Source organism: Dasypus novemcinctus, chromosome 5 (assembly GCF_030445035.2).
Source record: "Dasypus novemcinctus isolate mDasNov1 chromosome 5, mDasNov1.1.hap2, whole genome shotgun sequence".
Lineage (NCBI taxonomy): Eukaryota > Metazoa > Chordata > Mammalia > Cingulata > Dasypodidae > Dasypus > Dasypus novemcinctus.
The window spans coordinates 138940610-138948824 of NC_080677.1; the positions used below are offsets into that span (position 1 = coordinate 138940610).

Sequence of the window (8215 nt, forward strand, 5' to 3'; positions counted from 1 at the left end):
ACTCAACATATTTTTGGGGATGAAGATGACTTCAGAACCACTCTTTTTTTTCTTTCTAATTTTCATTCATTAATTCATTCTTTCAGTTTACCAGTATTGACTTTCTCTGTGCTCAGCACTATCCTAGGAGATGAGAATACTGTAAAGAACAAAATTTACAGGTCTCAGCTGTCATATGTTTATAGTTCAGAGAGAGAGACAATTAATTATTTAAAATATCAAATAATGCTTGAGAAGATTCTACATAGAGAACTAAAATAGGGAATATAATAAAGTGTGAGTTAGGAGATCAAGAAAGGACTAAATGAGAACTCTAAAAGATGGAAAGAGGAAGATAGACTGGTTAAGGACCCCAGATTGGAGGAAAATCATAGTGAAACTGCTGCTTCATTAACCCCTGACAGAAATAACTGTTCCTACTGATTTATTAATGTTTCTATTTCCTTAGTTTTAAAATGTCATCCCTTTATGTATATTAATAGGAAACATATCTCACCTTATACATAGTAATGAGACTATTAGCTGATCTCACTTTAGAACTAGAATAAACTGGTTCTTCTGGTCACTAGGACCTGTGCATTTAAGAGAAGCTTGGCCTAAAAATTACCTTTGCCTCATTATAATAGTCAAAGTCATCCCCGCAGACGTCATTGCACCACCATTTTCCTACTTGCGACCTACGACCAAACATGTTTTGAAACAGCGCATGTTCAGCTAAGACCCACTTCCTACTCCACGTAATCTCACTCCATCTGGTTCATTATACTAAACCAGCCCTGCCAAAATCACATAAAAATCAGCACAGCTTTCAGCTGAGGGAGACTGAATTGAGGAAATTACTGTCTTCTGGTCTCTGTTGGGCTGGCTCTTGCTAATAAACTCCTTTTTCAAAATCCTGGTGTCACTGTTTTGGCATTTTGTGCATCAGGCAAAAAGACTCACATGAGTGATTTCAACAGTGGCAAGGCATCTCACAACCCCACAACAAGCAGTACAGATGACCCAGGCCAGGTGTTTTCTGACCCAAAAATTAGGAACTGAAGGTTGTCCAGGTAGGCTCATTCCTCCCCTGGATCAAATGGGAGTCCTGCTGACAATAGGCAAGCCTAGCAGCATCACGAAAGGGAGCCCAGCTGACAGGAAGCAACCCAGGGAAGCACTCTCCTTCTCAGGAGAAGGAGAAAGCTGCCAAAGAAGGTGCCCTGTCCAGTAAATGCTCTCAGCCACTGTGGGCTGGGGATTCCCTTACTCCCCCTAGAAATACAAGGTGGCCTGGCTGGGGAAGCTCTTTCTGACCTACCTCAGGTGGCTCCAGCAGGGATTAGTGGGAATCCCAGCAGCACTAGATATACTAAGCATCCCCAAATAGCATCACAAAGGTTTTGAAAATTAATTATTATTGGAACCACAGCCCACAAAAGTAGACCTGGATCTGCAAGCTAAATCTAAACAGAGTGACTGCCTGCTAAAAAATAAAATAAAGAGAGAGAGAGAGAGAGAGAGAGAGATTTAAAAAGAACCCAAAGTCTCCTAATATTATAGCCAAAACGTCCAGGATACAATTTAAAAATTAAAAAAAAAAACTTGTAGTACAAAGAACCAGGAAAATAACTATTTAAATGGAAAAAGATAATCAATTGATGCCAAAACTGAGATAAATCAAATGCTGGAATTATCTGACAAGGATTTTAAAGTAGCCATCCCAATAATACCTAAAGGAGCAATTACAAGCTCTCTATAAACAAATGAAAAAATAAAAAATCTCAGCAAAGAAAAAGAAGTTTGTTTTTTTTAAAGATCCAAATGGAAATTATAGAGCTAAGAAATACAATAACCAAAAATAGAAAACTCACTGGATGAGCTCAATAGTAAAGTGGAGATGACAGATGATATAATCACTGAACTTGAATACAGAACAATAGAACTTGTCCAATTTGAACAACAGAGAAAAATAGACTGAAAACAAAAGATCCAACATGTGTATCATTGGAGTCTCAGAATGAGACAAGAAAGAAAGTGGGCTAAAGAGTATTTAAAGAAATTAATGGCTGAGAACTTCCCAAATTTAGTAGAAGAGATAAACCAAAAATTCAAGAAGCTGAGTGAACTCCAAATAGGATAAACTTAAATAAATACCCATCAAGATTCACCATTATTAAATTTCCGAAAACTAAATACTAAGAAAAAGTCTTGAAGGCAGCCACAGAAACATGACACATTACCTATAGATGAACAACAATTCAAAAGACCGAAGACCATGGATGAAACCATGGATGCCAGAAAGTAGTGGCACAATATCTTTCAAGTGCTCAGAAAAAAGGACTGCCAGCCACAGGTTCTTTATTTGGTGAAATTATCTTTTAAAAATGAAAAGAAAATAAAAACACTCACAGGTGAAGAAAAACTAAAAGGATTTGTTACTAACAGTTATACACTTAAAGACCGCCTGAAGAAAATTCTTCAAAAATAAAGGGAATGAGAAAGCAAGGAATCTTGACGTATCAAGAAAGAAGAAAGAACAATAGAAAAAGCAGAAATATGGGAAAATACAATAGACTATCCTTTTCCTCCTGAGATTTCAACTATCATTTTTGATAGTTGAAACAAAACTTATGACATCATTTGATACTCAAGACAAACATATTTAAAAGTGGGGAAAATAAAGAGACCTAAATGAAAGTAATGTTTCCGTACATCACTTGAAGTGGTAAAATACTAGAAGATCAGGAAAAGTCTAAGGAGGCACTATTTAAATGAACAGCTGTATTATTAAAAGCAGACAGCATAGACAGATGACTTGTCCAGACAGAAGAACAGCTAGAGCAAAGGTCCTGAAGTGGCAACAAGTGGTATGTTTGCAGAACAGAAAGAAGGCCCAATGATTTGTGCATAGTAAGCAAGAAGAAGTTATATAAGATGTGGTCAGAGAAGAAAGTAGAAGCATAAAATGCAGGAATATAAAAGCCAAGGTAATACTTACCTGGTGGGGAGATACCGTGATCACGAAGGTGGTTTTCCCAGGGTGAGGCTGATCCGTTGCCCTGAGGATCTGCTGACCCTTGCAATTTCCCCACATGGAGGAATTTCAGCTGCATAATTTGTGTCAGTGGGGATTGCATTCGCACTTTCCCCTGATTAAAAAAAATAAGAAAAAAAAAAAGATAAAATAAAAGCCAAGGTAGGAAGTTTGAATTCTTTAAATAATGAGGAACCACTGGAGGGCTTTAAGCAGATGAGTGATGTAATCTGATCTGGTTGCTGTATATATTTGTCTGGTTGCTATATAAAGACTGAGCTATAGAAGAGTAATAGTGGATACAGGGAGATCAGTTAGGAGACTATTGAAATATTCCAGGTGAGAGATGGAGCTGACTTGCAGTAGGATGTTGGTAGAAGAGAGGAAGAGAACAAGACAGATTTGGTATATTTTGGAGAACGAATCTGTGGAACTTGCTGACTGAATCGTATAAGACAGGTGAAGAAAAGAGAGAAATGAAGTATAATCCCTGAATTTTAAGCTTGAGCAAACTTGAGATGAGGAAAACTGAAGGAGAAACAGGTCTGAGAGGAAAACAATCAAGGTTTTATGAATTTATTCATTCATACCTACATTGTGCTTCTCACCTGAGGGTAAAAGAAAACAGGAAATCAAAATGTGTTATACAAGTAGTTTACAGCTGTTACATTCAGTTTAAAAGTGTTTTGAATGTCAGGGTTTGCATATTTAATGAGTATGATTATGATTCATTTTAATTCTTACCATTCCTCATGCTTCAAAACACAGAGCCTGAACATCTGGAAAACCCCGACAACAATCTGTGTTCCAAGAAGCCTATGAAACGAGAACACAGTGGTATAATCCTGAGCATTTGTCATATAAACAGGAAATATTGTTTTGATATCACTAGGTTTTAAGCATCATGCTGGTTAAAACTTGACAATAATGGTTCTCCCCGTTATTGTACTGAATGTTGACTTAAAAGAAAGGAGCAGTAAGTAATGTTTTGCATTAATTGCCTGTGGCCATCTGTATTAGTCAGCAATTGGGGTATGATACAAAGTACCAGAAGTCTGTTGGCTTTTATAAAGGGTGTTTATTTTAGGTAGAAGCTTACAGTTACCAAGTCACAACGAGCAAGTTACTTCCCTCACTAAAGTCTGTTGCCACGTGTTGGAGAAAGATGGCTGCTGAAGTCTGCATGGGTTCAGCCTTCCTCTTCCTCTTAAGGCTCCAAGTGGTCCCAACTTCTTCCAATATCAGCTGTAGGCTGAGATAAGTCTCATCTCTCTCCTCCGGCTCCGTCCTCTCCAGGCTCAGCTGCTCTGTTCTCTCCACAAGGTCAGTGGTAGACTGTCAGGCTCTCTCTTCTTAGGGCCTCTGCCGGGTCTATGGAGCCATCTCTATTCCTCTGTGTTCTTCTCCTGTGTGTTTGCTTCTTGGGATTCCAGCAGCAAAAACTCCAACTACTCCTTTGCTCTTCAGTTTTCTCTGTGAGTCCACACTCACCAAGGGGATGGGGATGAAACGTCCTACTGATGTGACCCAATCAAAGCCTTGCTCATAATTTAATCAAGTAAAAATGAAACCCCTGAATCCAATCCAATCTAACATGCCCAGAAGAACAGACCAGTTCACAAACATAATCCAATATCTATTTTTGGAATTCATAAGCAATGTCAAACTGCTACACCATCTAACAAATAACCCCTTAATAGTTATTATCTAACAGCATCAGCAATCCAGGTGCAGTTTATCTAAGTGCCTTTGGTTCAAGCTAGGTTGCAAGTAAACTGCCAGCCATGGCTGTGGTCTCATCTGAAGTTTCTATTAGGGGAGTATCCACTCGCAAGCTCGCTCATGTGTTTCTGACTGTTGGCTAGAAGGTTTCATTTCTTCACTGGCTGTTGTCCAGACGGCTCCCTCATTTCCTTGCTGCATGGGCCTCTCCATACATAGCTCATACTTGGCAGTTGACTTCCATCAGAACAAGTAAGTGAGAGAGCAGAAGAGGGTGGGCAAAATGGAAGCCACAGTTTTTTTAAACCTACTCCCAACATCCCATTACTTCTTCCATGTTCTATTCATTAAAAGTGAGTCACTAAATCCAGACTACATTCAAAAGGAGAGTATTCCACTACATCATGTTTACTAGGAAATGGTTATCATTAGGGACCATTTCAGAAACTGCCTACCACATCTTTGGATATGCAGATGTTACCACTCTGGTGTCTGACACTGTTACTATACTACCTTTTATTTTAGAGCCCATCACTCATGTTTGCTTAAGGCAAGTTGAGCTCATTTCTAATAGACATCCCACCCTTTAGGAAGACAGGCTTCATACATCCATGTAACACTTCTGCCTACCTGGGACAGTCACTCATTCCACTCTGGTTAACTACTCAACAGATTTGCTTAAATAATCTACTGCCATTCATCCTCCTTACATGTCTTGCTCAGAGTTTTATATTGGAATAGATATCATGTCAATGTGTTTCTGTTGCCAGCATTCCAGGACCTCATTTTCAGTGACTTTGGGCATCTTCATGTATGCATTGCTCATAAGTGACACTAAGGAAATTCCTAAAAATTCCTAAAGTAACACCATGGACAGTTCAAAGTTCAGCCTTCTAGAAGGCTGGATAAGAAAGAATACCAGTGTGAGGAAGTTTGATATAATTTGAAGTAGTCCTATGTTGATGCATCCAAACTCTTGCTTTCTTCCTTGATTTAGCTTCTGTTTCAGTTTCCTATTCCTGTGCGACAAACTACCTCAAAACTTAATGATCTGGGGGAGTAACTGTAGCTCAAGTGGTTGAGCACCTGCTTCCCATGTATAAGGTCATGGGTTCAAACTCTGGTAACTCCTAAAAACAAAACAAAACAAAAGCAAAAAACTCTCATTGGGGAGCAGATGTAGTTCAATAGTTGAGCACCTGCATATACAAGGTCCTGTGTTCAATCCCCAGGGATCTCCTCCAAAAAAAAATGATGGTCTGAAACAACAATTTGTTATTACGTATCTCTTCCAGTTCTGTGGGTTGACTGGGCTCGGCTGGACAGATCTCACGTGTAGTCATTCATGTAGTTGCAGTCATTTGGTAGCTCAGGCAGGAGTCATCTGAAGGCTTCTTTGCTCACATAAATAGTACCTAATCCGGGAAGGCTGGAACAGCTAGGCATCCCTTTCTCCTTATTATTTTCCATGTGGCTAACTTAGGCTTCCTCACAGCATGGCAATCTCAGAGTGGTTTGACTCCTATGGCTCACTTCTCCAAGAGCAAGCATTCCAGTGGCAGAAGTGGAATCTGCCAGTCTCATAAGAGTCCAGAAACTGACAGTGTCAATTCTTTGTTGAAGACAGTCCCAGAGGCCACCCAGATTCTAAAGGAGGGGACATATATCCCTCCTCTTGGTGGGAGCAGTGTGAAAGAATTCATGGCCCTCTTAACTTCAGCATCCTATTCATATGCCTCTTCAGTCCATCATTACACAGTGTCCTCTGAAGATGATCTAATTTGGTGACATCTTTCCCTCTGATTTCCATAGGCATCTTTGATGGTAGTAATGTTTCTTGAGTGCAAAAAGTGAATGCTGTGTAGGCTACCATGAAGAATGTTCAACATCAGGTGAAAGGAAGATAAAATAATATTTTAAGGATAAAGGCAACAGAAATAAAAACACCACAAGTGGGATTTGTCTTGTTATGGTTTTTGCCAAATTCTCAGTTTAATCACATTAGAGATACAAAGAGGAAATAAAACCATGGTGCTCTGTCAGCACTAAATTTTTATCCATGACAAACTCCACTGAATATTATTCTTACCTCCTCCTTAAATCAAACACTACACATGTGCAGACATGCAGACATGCACACATTTTCCTCCACAGTACATAGGCTGTGCTCCTCCAAACATTACCCTCTGTTATCATTTTATCTAACATAGTGACGTGGGTAGATTTAGAAGTATCTCATCCAAAATCCTGACAGACAAGATAAACTGAAATTATGTGGAGTGTGAGTTTTCTGGGGAACCTAAACCAAATCTTAGATAGAAAATATTTAGCTAGAAATTTTTAAAAAGAAACTTCACAACTTCTAACAACTATCCCCAACATCTAGTTCAGGAGTCAGAAACATAAATGCCTTCTGGTTACATCTTGTAACTAAATTTTTAAATATGCAAGGGTGCAAGATAATTGGGTATTCTGGGCTTATGATAGACCCTATGAGGAGCACAAAAACATTCTAAATAGTATGTTAACTAACAAAGCACTTCTACAAACCATTTAGCTATATTATGTCACTATTTTGTGACCCCTGCCAATGCTAATAAATTATAATATCTTTTAATAATTTTAAGGAAACTGAGTAAATATTTGCTAAATAGCCTATGGCCAACCTCCATATTCCAGAAGCGTGATGTGGTCAAATCAATTTAATCAAAGACATCTCAGCTGAATCTAATACAATCACAGGGGATCATGCCCAGAGGAACAGACCAGTTTACAAACATAATCTTTCTTTTTGGAATTCCTAAATAATCTCAAGTTGTCTCACCCTCTAAAGTTTCTAAGTCCTGAAAGTACCATCTGATTAGCTGTACTACTGTCTTGTGCCTACATGCTAGCTGCCAGAGGTAGGAAGAAGGACTAGCTACCCCTTTTGCTTCCTTAGTGGAATATGAAGCCTTATATTTCACCCATTTGGGGATCTAGCAGTCACAATAACAAATATATACTACAGATAAATTCTTAAAGAGTCAGCCTAGGTACTTCACAAACCCCTTGGGGCCTTTATCTTTTCTCAGTAAAGTGCTTTTCTTCCCAAGAGTACCCTCAAACCTCTAAATAGAAAGGATCCTTTCAAATGCTTAAAAAAAAGAGGATTTAATGGTATCCAAAGCTCAGATCGCATTCCCTCTTGCTTTTTTGCTTTTCTTCCTGCTCCCTCTAAAATAGGAGAGAAATTCTAAGATTCTGTAAGATTTTAGTCAATTGTAAGCCTTTAAAAATCTACCCGTGATAAATGAACTAGACCTAACAGATATTTATAGAGCATTACACCTCAAAACAGCAGGATCTACATTCTCTTCAAGTGCTCATGGATCCTTCTCTAGGATAGATTACACGTTGGATGACAAGACATGTCTCAATAAATTTTTTAAAAATGAAATTAGAAAAAACACTTTGATCATAAAGGAATAAAGCTGG

General features: G+C 38.6%; 1 non-coding gene across 1 annotated transcript; it reads left to right on the forward strand.

Moving 5' to 3' along the window:
• Window positions 1-2972: 2972 nt before the first annotated feature.
• Window positions 2973-3133, forward strand: LOC111764163 (U1 spliceosomal RNA). Its single transcript, XR_002796849.1, has one exon. It is a non-coding gene; the product is annotated as a U1 spliceosomal RNA (small nuclear RNA).
• Window positions 3134-8215: the final 5082 nt, after the last annotated feature.